A 14,580-nucleotide genomic window follows, 5' to 3' on the forward strand; every position below is an offset into this window, starting at 1 on the left:
CTCTATACGCTAATCTTTGTGAGGTTTTTCAGTTTGTTGTTTTTCCAGACTCTTTTGTGTAGTCTTCCAAAGGTGTTATTTGCCTTGGCGAGTCTGTTGTCTATCTCGTTGTCGATCCTTGCATCCGATGAAATGGTGCAGCCAAGATAGGTAAACTGGTTGACCGTTTTGAGTTTTGTGTGCCCGATGGAGATGTGGTAGTCATGGTGGGGAGCTGGCTGATGGAGGACCTCAGTTTTCTTCAGGCTGACTTCCAGGCCAAACATTTTGGCAGTTTCCGCAAAACAGGACATCAAGCGCTGAAGAGCTGGCTCTGAATGGGCAACTAAAGCGGCATCATTCCTCAACATGGTTATCCAACTGCACGAAAACCAACAAGGTCGGGTCAGATACAGCAATGAGCTCTCTGAACACTTCTCCGTTAACAATGGCGTGAAGCAAGGCTGCGTTCTCGCACTAACCCTCTTTTCAATCTTCTTCAGCATGATGCTAAACCAAGCCATGAAAGACCTCAACAATGAAGACGCTGTTTACATCCGGTACTGCACGGACGGCAGTCTCTTCAATCTGAGACGCCTGCAAGCTCACACCAAGACACAAGAGCAACTTGTCCATGAACTACTCTTTCCAGACGATGCCGAACTTGTCACATACGATACCTTGAACAGGTCATTCATTCACTCATTCATCTTGGATGCCTGTGGGTGGTAGGGGATATGCAGGTGGCCGCAAATACTTGGTACTACCTATCGGATGTTACCCGTTAGGGTATTCCACATATGGAGCACGCTTAAATGGTGCTTGGTCGGCCCGCTGGCAGGACATCCGAGTATGTGCTGAACATCATGAGAACATATCACTTTTTTTGGCAGGGGAGAGGCCTGATATAGTCAATTTATCAGACTTGGCCAGCACCCGAACCCCGGCGAATGCGGCCCTTGGTTTTACTTGCTGACAAATAGGGCATTTGGCCATCACAGTTCTTGCAACATCATGAGACCCCCAGATCCTCTGTCCATCATAGTGCCCCCATATGCCCACATTTATGATGCACCAATGCTGCCAAGGCTCCGGGGTCACTCTTCTTGGGGAAAATAGTGGCAGAGCATATTTGAGCAGCTCAGTCCACAGAGGCATCACGTCAGCTTCAGCGGTTTTCCTGGAGGTGTGTCCATCCACGTGGTGGACCCTGACTATTCTTTTGTTGTTCCACCTCTCAGAAGATCTGCCAGTGCTGTTGTCCTCAGAGCAGGCAGCCATGGATCTTCCTCCCTGTCTCCTGCCGCCGACCCAGCCCAGAAATCCTGTGGCACTGATTGGAAAAGAGGCTCCTGGGCCCGCCTGGTTGTCCCTTTTCAGATCAGTGCCACAGCTGCTACTTGGACAGTTGGCTCTCCCCTCCATTACATCCTCTTGTGTCAGTACTTTATCTGTGGTGGGCTGGAGCGCTGCCACCATACACCGCTGTTTTCCGCACCTCCACCAGCCGGAGCCGTCAGTAAACCAAGCTTTTTCCTGGTGTCCATCATCGAGGGTGTTGAATGGTTTGTCCCAGGCCATGGTGCCAGGCTCTTCTCTGGGTCATTCAGGTGGGAGGCTGTCACTTTCGGGCAGGAATGATCTGTTCTTGCAAGTGGCTCAGCCCTTTGCCCCGGCCTCTGTGCGGTCTGCCTTGTACCACTTCTTCAGTCTGCTGTGAGTGGCATTCGCAGATTTAACCCATCATATGATGGTGAGGTGTGCCTGGAGTGTGACTGTCTCTGCTGCCATCTGGTTCTCTGTGGTGAGCAGGCGAGCATCTGACACTCAAATGGGGAGTCGTGGGAGGCAGCTTCCAGAAAGCAATTGAACCAGAAGCTGTGTGGGACTCGGCGACCTTGCCTCTTTTGCTCGAGTCTCCACTAGGCCATTGTCTTCATGGCAGAGACGTCATTCAAAGGGTCTTCCAGTCTTGAGGGGTTGGGGGGTGCTTGTGGTCAGTGGCAGTGGTGTTCAACCGTGTTTTGCCATTAAGCCGTTTGTTGTTCAGGTCATCAATGAAACGTAGAGTTGTTTTTTCTGGGCAACAGATGGAGGGGCAGGGTGAGATGGGGAATATGTTGGCACCAGTAACCCAAAACACCCACAAAACTTTGTGCCTCAACTTGTTGGTGGGCACCGCAATGAGGATTTTGCTTTGAGCAACCATTGATATTTCTCTGCTGCCTGGATTCTCAGGAAAAGGACTGTTGGACTAGGACTCTGGACCTTTTCCAGGTGGTGCCTCCCTGGTGCCAGTGTCTAGGGTGTTGCTGCTGGTGTCCAAGACATCCTAAAGTGGGCCAGAGGTTGTGGTACATGGAGATAGCAATGAAATAGATAGGAAGAGGGAAGGGTTCCTGAAAAGTGGGTCCAGGGCGTTTGGTGAGAGCTGAAAAGAAATGCACAAAGGGAGTCATGTTGGGATGACTGTCTGGACCATGCGACAGTGAGAGCAGGAACAGAATGAGGTGGAGGATGAAGGTGTGGCCTGAAGGTGCGGGTTAAGAGCTCCTTGAGGGCATCCTATTTGCCTTGCTCGGGAGGCTGATGTCGGAAGTCGATGAGCCTTGCTGCCATGTCCTGATGAGCAAGATCATCATGGAGGAGTAATGGGTGTCATCAGCGGTGATCTCTTGGAGGTGAACTGGTCCTCGGCCTGTTTTCTGAAACCCACGTGTGGCTGCGACATCCAGAATGTTGACAGCTTCAACCAAACCATCTGAAGAGCCGCCTTGACCGTGATCTTCACGTCCAACTGAAGGGCTGGGTCCTGCTGAGGTCACCACTCTAGTAGGCGCGCTCCCGCAAACTCTGGAAAGAATGACATGCACCCAAGAAGTGGAAATGGAAGATAAGTTGCTTGAACAGGCAACTCCAGCCTCGGGTTGGAAGGCGATCCTCCCGTTGCTCATTGTTTCCCACCATGTGGGTTATCCCCTGGGATGAAGGGCATTGGCCCCAACGGGGTCTGCGCTGTCAGTGTGTTTGTCAGCTCTCTAGTGTAGTGGCTCGTGTCTCGGTTAACAGGCCACTCCAACTTGATATGTCAGAATAAAATGGAGCCCATATTTACCAAGGGTGGGTGTGGAAATTTACATGAAACCCTGACACTCCCTTTCACCTGAAGGCATCCGTTTATTCAATTTACTTTAAAGTAACAGACACTTCTGTTGAGGAGAGAAGGGGGAGGGGGTAGGATATTGGGGAAGGGGGTGGGGGGTGGTTTCTTTATTCTTTCTTTTATAGATGCCACACATTAGAAGAGCATTATTATTAATTGTGTGAATTTGTTGTGGTTTTAAGTTTATAAATATTTTTTTAAAATATTTTTTTGTGGGTGGCAGATAGGATCATGGGGACTCTCTCCCCCCCAACCCACCCACCCCAAATATCAATGGGATAAACCGGGTTCATTGTCAACGTCGTCGAGGATCCCTTCCACCTGCCCACAGCATTTGGCAGCTCGTCTCGTCAGGAAAGAGGTTGAGGAATATCGGAGCCAGTAGCACCAGGCCCAGAAACAGATTCTTCCTGCGAGCAGTGAGGATGGAGAATGATGGATGACCGGCTCAAAGACTCCATGACTCTGCTATTGATTAAACAGAATTTATTTCTTTTTTGGGAGGGACTGCACGTGTATCATTTGTCTCTCTGTGCGTAGGTCCGGTTGTGTGTTTGCAGAGGTTTCCACCATGAACACAGTTTCCTCGGGTTAAATTTGAACGGGTACAGAGGAGCTTTCCTGGATTGGAGAATGTATCTCATGAAACAAAGTTGACTGAGTTCGGGCTTTTCTCTTTTTCACCCCAAAATTAATTTTATTCTAAAATTATTGACCAAGAGGACAACTGTTCCATGTCTTTTCTCATCCTCGTGTTGCATGCCTATACTCCCTTCACTGCACACGTTCTCTCTTTAGCATCATTCCACCACTTTGACACCTTGTGGTTACTCCATGCACTCTGTGGTTGAAGGGGTTCCCCTTAGTCTCCGCCCCTCAAGACCCGGAGGATTAGAGTCCTTCCCGACAGTGCCCTCGTGTTGGCTGCACAAAGCCTCAGTGCATCTCTCAGCAACCTGGAATAGGCCGGTGGGCAGCGTTCCCTCACCCACATCTCCATGTGCTAAAAGACCAGCAGGTTAATGTCGAACAGTTATGCCCTTTGGACCTCGATGTTGTGCTGACCTATCAATTCCAAGCAAAATAAAAACTGGACCCGTCCTCCTTCATATCCCTCCATTCTTGCAATGGAGGGAGTGCAGAGGCGATTCACCAGGCTGATACCTGGAATGGCAGGAATGACTTATGAGGAAAGATTGTGCAAATTGGGATTGTACTCCCTGGAGTTTAGAAGATTGAGAGTGGATCTCATAGAGACATATAAAATTCTGGCAGGACTGGACAGAATGGATGCAGATGGGATGTTTCCAAGGATGGGAAAATCCAGAACCCGGGGCCATGGTTTGAGGATAATAGGCAAACCATTTAGGACCGAGATGAGGAGGAATTTCTTTACACATCACCCATTCCCTCTTGTTCATGTGCCCAACCAAATGCCTCTTAAATCGTGGCGATTTCACCACTATCCTGGCAGCGTGGGCCAGACCCCCACCACACTGTGCAAAAACCTGCCTCACTTCTCTCCTTTTCCCCTCTCATGTTCAATATAGGCATCAAAGTATTTTTACATCTCCCACGGGGGTGGGGGGGGAGTGTGGAAATAAGAAATCTACCTTCTCCAGGACTACAATAATTGGATAAATTTCAACCAGGTCATCACTCAGCTTCCAATGCTCCAGAGAAAACTATCCAAACTATCCTCTCCTCAGAGCCAATGCTCTAACCCAAGCAACCCCCGATAAACTCCTTTTGTCATGCAGCAACTAGAATTGCAGAAAACACTCAAAATGTGGCCAAAATAACACCAAAGTCCCTATATTTTTCAAGGCATTTGGACAAGTAACTGAGAAAAATTACATTTTAGACACATGGTATGTCAAGATCAGAAGGATTGGAGCATTATTGTTCAAGTGACACAACTTTAAAAAATAACATCTAACTTTATGAAGAATGTGATACAACAACAGGAAAAACGGGTGGAATCAGACACATTCTATGAGCATTGGGAAGCAAAGAAAAACGAATTGGTTTTCCATCTCTTCCAAAGCGACCCAATGACCCCGACAGGTCCTCACCGACCTGCGACCGTAGTACCACAATGGTCGCGTCCTGGGAGGGTGCCCACGATGGTCGCAAGTCGGGGTTTTGACCGCGTGTGAGGACCCCTGAAGTCTTAGAGCCTATTTTTAAAATCAAATGATTTGACAAACGAGAACAGAGACACAGGGCACAAAAGACCCAAAATGTACGGATTGACTTTGTGACTCAGGGTCCATTGGCTGGGGCAGCCATCTTAATTTCTGTACGCATGCGCCAGACGTCAGTTGGCGCTTGCGCAAACAGTTCGCTTCGTGGCCCTCAATCGGCACATGCGTATCTGCAAGATATGCGCGAACTCACCACGCATGCGCCAACTAGACTTGCCAATCACGTTCCCGCGCCCCCTCCCGCTGCAAGTAACCCCGCGGCCTCCAGCCTCGCCCAGCCGACGCCATCAGGCCTCGCACCGACGCCTCGGCTTCACCCAAACACCCCGCCGGTACCGGCCGCTCCCGGGTATGGCCCAGCGGGCTGCTGGTAGCCCGTTTACCCTGGACCATGCGGCTGTGGATCCCGGCGCCGCCGCCAACTTTTCCCGTTGGGCCAGCGGGGACGCGACGGACCCTGAGCAGACGATGCCGCCGCCAACGTCCCGCCTCCCCACAGCACGAGCCAATCAGCCCGCGAATCCGCCCATCAATCCAACCCGACTTCAGCGTCCAATCAAATAGCGGTCTCACCCAATCAGCCCATTGGCTCGCAAAACTGAATCAACCAATCAGCGAGCGATCGAGCGAACACACAGGTGAACCCAATCTGCATCGCAAGACAGAAAACAAAGGCAGTGGAAGGAGCAGGAGACCTTTCGGCCCTTCCACTTTCAACTACCCCAACAACTCAATCAAATCTTTGGGAAACACAGGATCACTTTGTCTTGGCTCCAGGATTCCTCTGATCTTAAGAAATACATTGTACCCCAACTGCAAGGGAGACTATTTATTATCAAACTTTCCTTTATATTTATTACTGCTTCCAATTTAATGGAGGACACAAGTGGTTGTGTCAACCAGCTGGACGGCCTCGGGGAACCTCATGGAGCAGGTAATTATGCTGAGAAGGTAACTCATCCCTTGGGAGGCCGGTAGTGACCCTACAATGTCATTGTAGATGTGGCTGAACCTATGTGGTGCTGGCTCGAATGTCTGGGGTGGTGCCTTCATGTATGTCTGCATTTTGGTCATCTGGCAAAGTGTACAGGCCTTGGCCCACTGACAACCTGTTTCTGAAGGCTCAGCAAGACAAACCTATTGACCACCATTTTGACAGTACTGATGGCCGGGTGCGTCAGGTTGTGCACCTCATCATAAAACTGCCATCTCCATGCTGTCGGCAGGATGAGGTGGGGTTTGCCATTGGAATGCCGCAGAGGAGCGTCTACTTACCAGGGTCGATGTTAACATCCTCCAGCCTGAGCCTGGACACTGCTGTCTTGCTTGCAAGGATCTCAGGGTCGTACTGCCGTCCCCTGCCGAGGGCTAAGTAGTCTATTCACTGGGACAGGGCCTGGTCAGACTTGATTGCGGGGGTGGGGCAGTGCGTCACCCACGATGTGTTGAATGTCTGTAGTGAACTCAGACTCATATGAGAGGAGTCGCTGCTGCTTGGCCAACCACAGGTCCAACACTTTATGGAAGGCAAAAGTTAATGGCTTCTAGTCCATGAAGACACTGAATTGTTTACCTTCCAAAAATACTTTAAGTGCCTGACTGCCAGGTACAGCACCAATTGCTCTCAGTCAAACACACTGTATTTGAGTTCAGGTGGCCAGAGGTGTCTGCTAAAGAAGGACAGAGGCTGCCATTCCCCTTCGATGAATTGCTCCAGTGCACCCTCTACTGCTGTGCTGGAAGCATCTACTGTGAGAGTGGTGGGTGTCTCTGGCCTGGCGTGTACCACAAGGGTTGTGTTGGCCAGTGCGTCCTTGGCCTTCTGGAACGCCTCCAAATCCTCATTGTCCCAGGTAATGTCTTTACCTTTCTCCGAATGATGTGGGCCACTACCGGTATGAATCGGTGATAAAAATTAATGGTACCAGTGAATTCTTGCAGCCCCTTCATTATGCGGGGTTTGGGGAAGCACTGAACATCCTCTACCTTTTCAAGCAGGATTTAGTTCCGTGCCTGTTGATTTGACCCCCAAGGAAGTCGAACGTTTCCAACCTGCACTGGCACTTAGCAAGGTTTATATAGTATGTCCAAATACCTCCAGCCAGGTGCACAGTCACATTCAATAGGGTAGAGAATTCCAAATATTTAATTTTCATTGAAGACATTTCTTAAAGTCTAAGCAGCCGATTGGTTATTGGGAAATTGTGACACTTGGTGAGCCTTTTAAATGCCCCTAAGATTTCAGCCTTCACCACCACTCCAGTTCTTGGGCTCGTCCCATGTCCCTGACCTGGTACGCATACATTGCATCCCCTCCCCTTGTCACCCTCCTGTTGCTCCACCCCGAGCCAGTGGTGAAAGTGGTTTCTGTCCCAACAGGTGTTGGGGACCTCAACCAGGGAGCAGACCCGGGAGATGAACCTCAACTGCATCTAATTCACATTCCCGCAGATCAACGCACGACCGTGGGCCAAGGTGAGTGACCCATTGGTGAACCGGAGCTCCGGGGGTGGTCTCCATCCTCTGGGTTCATCCCCAATACTGTCCCCTGTCACCTACCAGGCCCATCTCCAAACCCCCATCTCCCACCAGGCCCATCTCACACACCTCTGCCCTGGCTGGAGCAGTTTCCCTCTTCATGTGGGGGTCCAAAATGGATGGAGTGGGAAGGAGGTCCATGTACGTCACCAGACTATGGTGTTATGAGCCCAAAGGACCCCAAAACCCAGCAGCAATAGACATTCACCAGGACAAGTAGTTGCGCGAGTCAAGGGTTGATTCGGTGAGGCCGCTATTGGAGGAGACGCTGGGGTCGGGTTGGATTGATGGGTGGGTTCGCGGGCTGATTGGCTCTTGCTGTGAGGAGGCGGGACGTTGGCGGCGACGTCGTCTGCTCGGGGTCCGTCGCGTCGCCGCGGGCGCGAATGGGAGGAAGTTGGCGGAGGCGCCGGAACCTTCCTCAGCCGCGCGGTCCAGGGAAAACGGGCGACGAGCAGCCCGCTGGGCCCCACCCGGGAGTGGCCGGTACCGGCGGGGTGTTTGGGTGGAGCCGAGGCGTCGGTGCGAGGCCTGATGGCGCCGACAGGGCGAGGCCGGAGGCCGTGGGGTAACTGGCAGCGGGAAGGGGCGGGGGAGGGGCAAGAAGAAGTTTTGGAAGTCTGGTTGGCGCATGCGCGGTGGATTCGCGACTTGGAGTTGGGTTTGCGCATGTGCGGCTGATACGCACGTGCCGACTGACGGGCCACTCAGCAAAGCCACAAGTCGCGCATGCGCACTGAAATTAAGATGGCTTCCCCAACCGATGGACCCTGAGAAACTGAATCACAAAGTCAATCCGCACATTTTGGGTTTTACGTGTCCTGTGTCTCTGTTCACCTTTGAAAATCATTTGATTTTAAAAATAGGCTCTAAGACTTCAGGGTTCCTCGCACGGGGGCAAAACTCCGACGCGACCATTGTGGTATCTGACTGAACTTTTGAGTTCCATTGCGGTCGCAAGTCGGGAAGGACTTGGGGTCATTGGGTCGCTTAGGAAGGGATGGAAAACCAATCCATTTTTTTTTGCTTCCAAATGTTCATAGAATGTGTCTGATTCCATCCGTTGTTCCTGTTGTAGTATCACATTCTTCATAAAGTTAGATGATATTATTTTAAAAGTTGTGTCTTTTGAACAATAATGCTCCAATCCTTCTGATCCTGGCATACCATGTGTTTAAAATGTAATGTTTCTCAGTTACCTGTCCGAATAGCTTAAAAATATAGGTACTTTGGTGTTAAAAATACAGGGTAAATATTTCACCAATCCTTTTGAATTTATGATCTCTGGGATTTCTGGACATGTTTTCTATTTAGGTTAGTGTATCATGCAGACCTGTTTGGTTGCAGCAAGTAAGAAGTTATCGCCTTGTAGCATCCGCTGTGGCAGCGCTACCAAATAAAGAGACATCCACCCAAGGTGAGAGTAAACCAAAGACTGGCTTTACTGTTTTAAATTCCCCATGTGTGCTCGCTGGCCCACCCACTTCTGGTGACGTACTCCCTGACTTCCAGCTTTACGTCATTGTGTCATGGCGTCACTCTCCAACTGTCTGCCTCTACGTGGAAGTGTAGGGCTCCTCAGCCCATACATGGTGCTAGGTGCGGGCTCCTTCTTGGCAGTGAAGGGGAGTCCGTGCCATCTTGGACTATCCGAGTGTTGCAGAGATTTGGCCTCTTTTTGCTCACCTGGTCTCTTGGCATGCTACAATCTCAGTGTTTATAAGCGGGAAATTCTTTCAATGTTTCATTCAACTTTATTACAAAATTCTTCCTAGATTATCTGTGTACCATTGAAGGTTATGGGTTTTCTTGAACAGGGATCATGATTTTACTCATAATTTGGTGAGCCAATGGATGGGACATTTTTTGCTCATGCCCCATGAGAATCGAAATAAAAATGTAGTGACAAAATTAGGAAGGTTTGTTGACCCTTCTTTTTAAGCAGGATGTCATGATGATGTTCATCTTGCATATGATGTGTCAGTTCTTAATGGCAGCTGCCATATTGGCATTGTAAGGAGAGATGGGAAATGGGTCAGGTCCTTGGTGGTCCCAGTAATGCAACGTAGAAAGATGTCATGGGGCTGAATGTGGTTTAGGGAGGGAGAGGGTAGAGTATTAATTTTTAAGAAACGTATGTTGCCAGCCACCTATCAATATTTTTTGTCAAATAGAAACTCCTGCTGGTAGAACCCATTTCCTACTTTGAACATTCCCAATGTCATTATCCAAGCAGATATTGTTCAATCTCACTTCTCCTTCTTCCAAGTTATCTGGATGCAGGCAATTCTTCTGCTGTGCACAGAATTGAACGTTTCTAAATTTCACCAGGTTTTGGTGCTCAAAAGGTAAATGTTTCCCGCTCAGAAGGTTCTTGTAGGGTTTTTAAAGATTTGTTGTTCCAGGATTTCCACAACTGAGGTACCTTCATTAGTCATCTCAATATCTGGATGATGAAACTTGCCCCATCAGGATTTTCCAGATGGTAACTTATTTTTGCAAGCTACTACATAGTTCTATTCCTCTTATTCCAAACAACAGGAGTTCTTTCTTCTGCTCAAGCTGTTGTTAGATAAACAAAACCCACGTGTGACTTTCCTCTAAGCACCCTGCAGAAAAGTACTTGTAGCCATCCTGGCTCCATTTCCAAACAATGGTCATTCATTTTATGACATCAGTTCGACTAACACCAACTTGTGAATGTGAATAACTTTCTCCAGAGATCTTCAATATTTCTTCAGTCTTTCAAATAAAATGTTTTATAATGTATGTTTGTGTATGTATGTAACCTACTCTAAATCTTACCAAAATCCCAAATATTACCAAATTCTCCAAATATATTTATCCATTACAATATCGCGTAAGGTGCATTTAAGAGACTCTAAGACAGGTTTACATGGGTGAAAGAAAAACAGGGTTGTAGCGGACGCAATGCCACCGTCAGTTCACAGACTTACCTGACACGTCACAGGCTAACAGTGCTGGGCACCAAAGTACAGTGAGTGGATCAGATGAAGCCCCTGCCTAAAGGCACGGGGAACAAATGGCTGGTAGCTTTAACCTGCTGGTCCTCTGGACCAGGTGTTCACTAATGTTCTCATTGAGAGGCAGGGAATAAAAGGTCTGTATGTCTGCAATAAACCAGTCTTGAGTTGACTACCTTTGTATGTGTTTTCCTTTATTTAGTAGCATCTACCGCAGTAGCTGCTACAGGGTTTTTTTTTTGTTAATAATATCAAGATCAACAAAACATCGTGGGCCAAAGGGCTTGTACTGGGCTGTAATATTCTGTTATTTCTGTTATTGCTTGATTTGAATATCTGTTGTAAACACTGTGAGACTTCAATAATGTAGCAAATTTGGACAGCAACATTGCAGTCAGAAATTTGTATCTCCTGGTTGACTTGAGTTTTTTACCTTTTTACACAATGCTTTATAGTTCTGGTCAGTAAGAAAATAAATATTGTGCATGTTGAATATGTCATTATGTCTGAAAGTAACACTGGAAAAGAGTCATTAACACCAAGGTAAATAGCACCCTGTAGTGGGTGGTGCAGTTTCCTGATGGGCACAAGTTATCCCTCAGTGGCTACAGTGATGTGAAACTGTGGGTAAATTATTTTGATTTATACATGGCAAAATTAGCTGTTGTTTGTTCCAATTTCAGGTAGATGAGGTTGCAAAGAGGGTAAGGATAGAAAATAGTTGGGGAACAAAACTGGGGCTTGCATTTGATGGTGTGAAAGTCAAAATGGAAACTCAGAATAAGGCTAATCTGATTAAGCAAGCCACTGGCTCTTATACTTCCACCAGAAGTGAATTGAATTTTGAGGCATTTACGGTGGGTAATTTCAAAGTCTGTTGATTGTAAGAATAAATTAAGAGACCTTTTGCCCCTGGCTGTGCTGAAAGATTGTTTTGTTTATTAACTAAATCTTTCTGAGAGGGAGAATAGACTGAAGCTACTTTACTACTCGTTGTTGATGAATCTTGCAGTAGGATCTTTCAACTAATTACAGACTCCTAATTCCTCCCCCTCCTCGGTCATTTTCTCCTGCAATCTACATCATTTACCACCATCGAGGGATTCTCATGCAGGGTAAAGTTTCAAAATCACCTCCTCCAACCATGTCTGTTCTCTCTGTGGCAGGAAACCCAATGCAGAGTAAATGACAGATTGGCTGAGCACCTCCAATTTGATCACAATGGCCATCTTGGCTCATGGTCACAAGCTGTTTTAAGTTCCATTCCATTCCCACACTGACCTTTGTCTTCTGCCTCCTCCATTGTCAGGGTGAGATCAAATCCAGAGGAACCATCTCTTATTGCATTTGTGACTCGATAGTATGCATATGGAATTTTCCAAAATCATGTAACCTGTCCACCACCTCCCCCCTCCACAGGTTTCACTCTCTCTCCTGCTGATTCGCCCACTTCCCCTCGTATTCTCCCTTCCAAACCGATAACTTTTAAATGTGGGCAGAGAAATGGCAGATGGAGTTTAATCTGGACAAGTGCCTTGCTCTTCGAGAGGACTTGTCATACTGTTGCAAAGAGGGATCTTGGGGTACAAGCGTGAGCTCCTTGAAAGTGGCAACACAAGTGTAGGGTGTTAAAGAAAGTATTCTTCATTGAGCAGGGCATTAAGTATTAAATGTGATTAGGCCACATTTTGAATGTTTTCTGCAATTCTAGTTGCTGCAGCTCAGACGGCAAAGTCCTCCTCAGCGACAAGATCTCCATCCTCAACCGATGGTCAGAACACTTCCAATCTCTTTTCAGTGCCAACCGCTCAGTCCAAGATTCCGCCCTGCTCCAGCTCCCTCAACAGCCCCTAAGGCTAGAGCTGGAAGAGGTCCTCACCCTGGATAAGACATATAAGGCAATCGAACAACTGAAAAGTGGCAAAGCAGCAGGTATGGATGGAATCCCCCCAGAGGTCTGGAAGGCTGGCGGCAAAACTCTGCATGCCAAACTGCATGAGTTTTTCAAGCTTTGTTGGGACCAAGGAAAACTGCCTCAGGATCTTCGTGATGCCACCATCATCACCCTGTACAAAAACAAAGGCGAGAAATCAGACTGCTCAAACTACAGGGGAATCACGTTGCTCTCCATTGCAGGCAAAATCTTCGCTAGGATTCTACTAAATAGAATAATACCTAGTGTCGCCGAGAATATTCTCCCAGAATCACAGTGCGGCTTTCGCACAAACAGAGGAACTACTGACATGGTCTTTGCCCTCAGACAGCTCCAAGAAAAGTGCAGAGAACAAAACAAAGGACTCTACATCACCTTTGTTGACCTCACCAAAGCCTTCGACACCGTGAGCAGGAAAGGGCTTTGGCAAATACTAGAGCGCATCGGATGTCCCCCAAAGTTCCTCAACATGATTATCCAACTGCACGAAAACCAACAAGGTCGGGTCAGATACAGCAATGAGCTCTCTGAACCCTTCTCCATTAACAATGGCGTGAAGCAAGGCTGTGTTCTCGCACCAACCCTCTTTTCAATCTTCTTCAGCATGATGCTGAATCAAGCAATGAAAGACCCCAACAATGAAGACGCTGTTTACATCCGGTACCGCACGGATGGCAGTCTCTTCAATCTGAGGCGCCTGCAAGCTCACACCAAGTCACAAGAGAAACTTGTCCGTGAACTACTCTTTGCAGACGATGCCGCTTTAGTTGCCCATTCAGAGCCAGCTCTTCAGCGCTTGACATCCTGCTTTGCGGAAACTGCCAAAATGTTTGGCCTGGAAGTCAGCCTAAAGAAAACTGAGGTCCTCCATCAGCCAGCTCCCCACCATGACTACCAGCCCCCCCACATCTCCATCGGGCACACAAAACTCAAAACGGTCAACCAGTTTACCTATCTCGGCTGCACCATTTCATCAGATGCAAGGATCGACAATGAGATAGACAACAGACTCGCCAAGGCAAATAGCGCCTTTGGAAGACTACACAAAAGAGTCTGGAAAAACAACCAACTGAAAAACCTCACAAAGATAAGCGTATACAGAGCCGTTGTCATACCCACACTCCTGTTCGGCTCCGAATCATGGGTCCTCTACCGGCATCACCTACGGCTCCTAGAACGCTTCCACCAGCGTTGTCTCCGCACAATCCTCAACATCCATTGGAGCGCTTTCATCCCTAACGTCGAAGTACTCATGATGGCAGAGGTCGACAGCATCGAGTCCACGCTGCTGAAGATCCAGCTGCGCTGGATGGGTCGCGTCTCCAGAATGGAGGACCATCGCCTTCCCAAGATCGTGTTATATGGCGAGCTCTCCACTGGCCACTGTGACAGAGATGCACCAAAGAAAAGGTACAAGGACTGCCTAAAGAAATCTCTTGGTGCCTGCCACATTGACCACCGCCAGTGGGCTGATATCGCCTCAAACCGTGCATCTTGGCGCCTCACAGTTTGGCGGGCAGCAACCTCCTTTGAAGAAGACTGCAGAGCCCACCTCACTGACAAAAGGCAAAGGAGGAAAAACCCAACACCCAACCCCAACCAACCAATTTTCCCCTTCAGCCGCTGCAACCGTGTCTGGTTGTCCTGCATCGGATTTATCAGCCACAAACGAGCCTGCAGCTGACCTGGACTTTTACCCCCTCCATAAATCTTCGTCCGCGAAGCCAAGCCAAAGAAAGAAGAAGTTGCTGCATGACAAAAGGAATTCATCTGGGG

General features: G+C 48.4%; 1 long non-coding RNA gene across 1 annotated transcript in view; it reads left to right on the forward strand.

Moving 5' to 3' along the window:
• The first annotated feature begins 7,731 nt into the window (after nucleotides 1-7,731).
• LOC138750596 (uncharacterized) overlaps nucleotides 7,732-14,580 on the forward strand; it is a 43,396-nt gene continuing 36,547 nt past the window's right edge. The window contains exon 1 of the long non-coding RNA XR_011349400.1: nucleotides 7,732-7,824. This is a non-coding gene — a long non-coding RNA (uncharacterized lncRNA). The remainder of the gene's footprint in view (nucleotides 7,825-14,580) is intronic.

This window comes from Narcine bancroftii, unplaced genomic scaffold (assembly GCF_036971445.1).
Source record: "Narcine bancroftii isolate sNarBan1 unplaced genomic scaffold, sNarBan1.hap1 Scaffold_185, whole genome shotgun sequence".
Lineage (NCBI taxonomy): Eukaryota > Metazoa > Chordata > Chondrichthyes > Torpediniformes > Narcinidae > Narcine > Narcine bancroftii.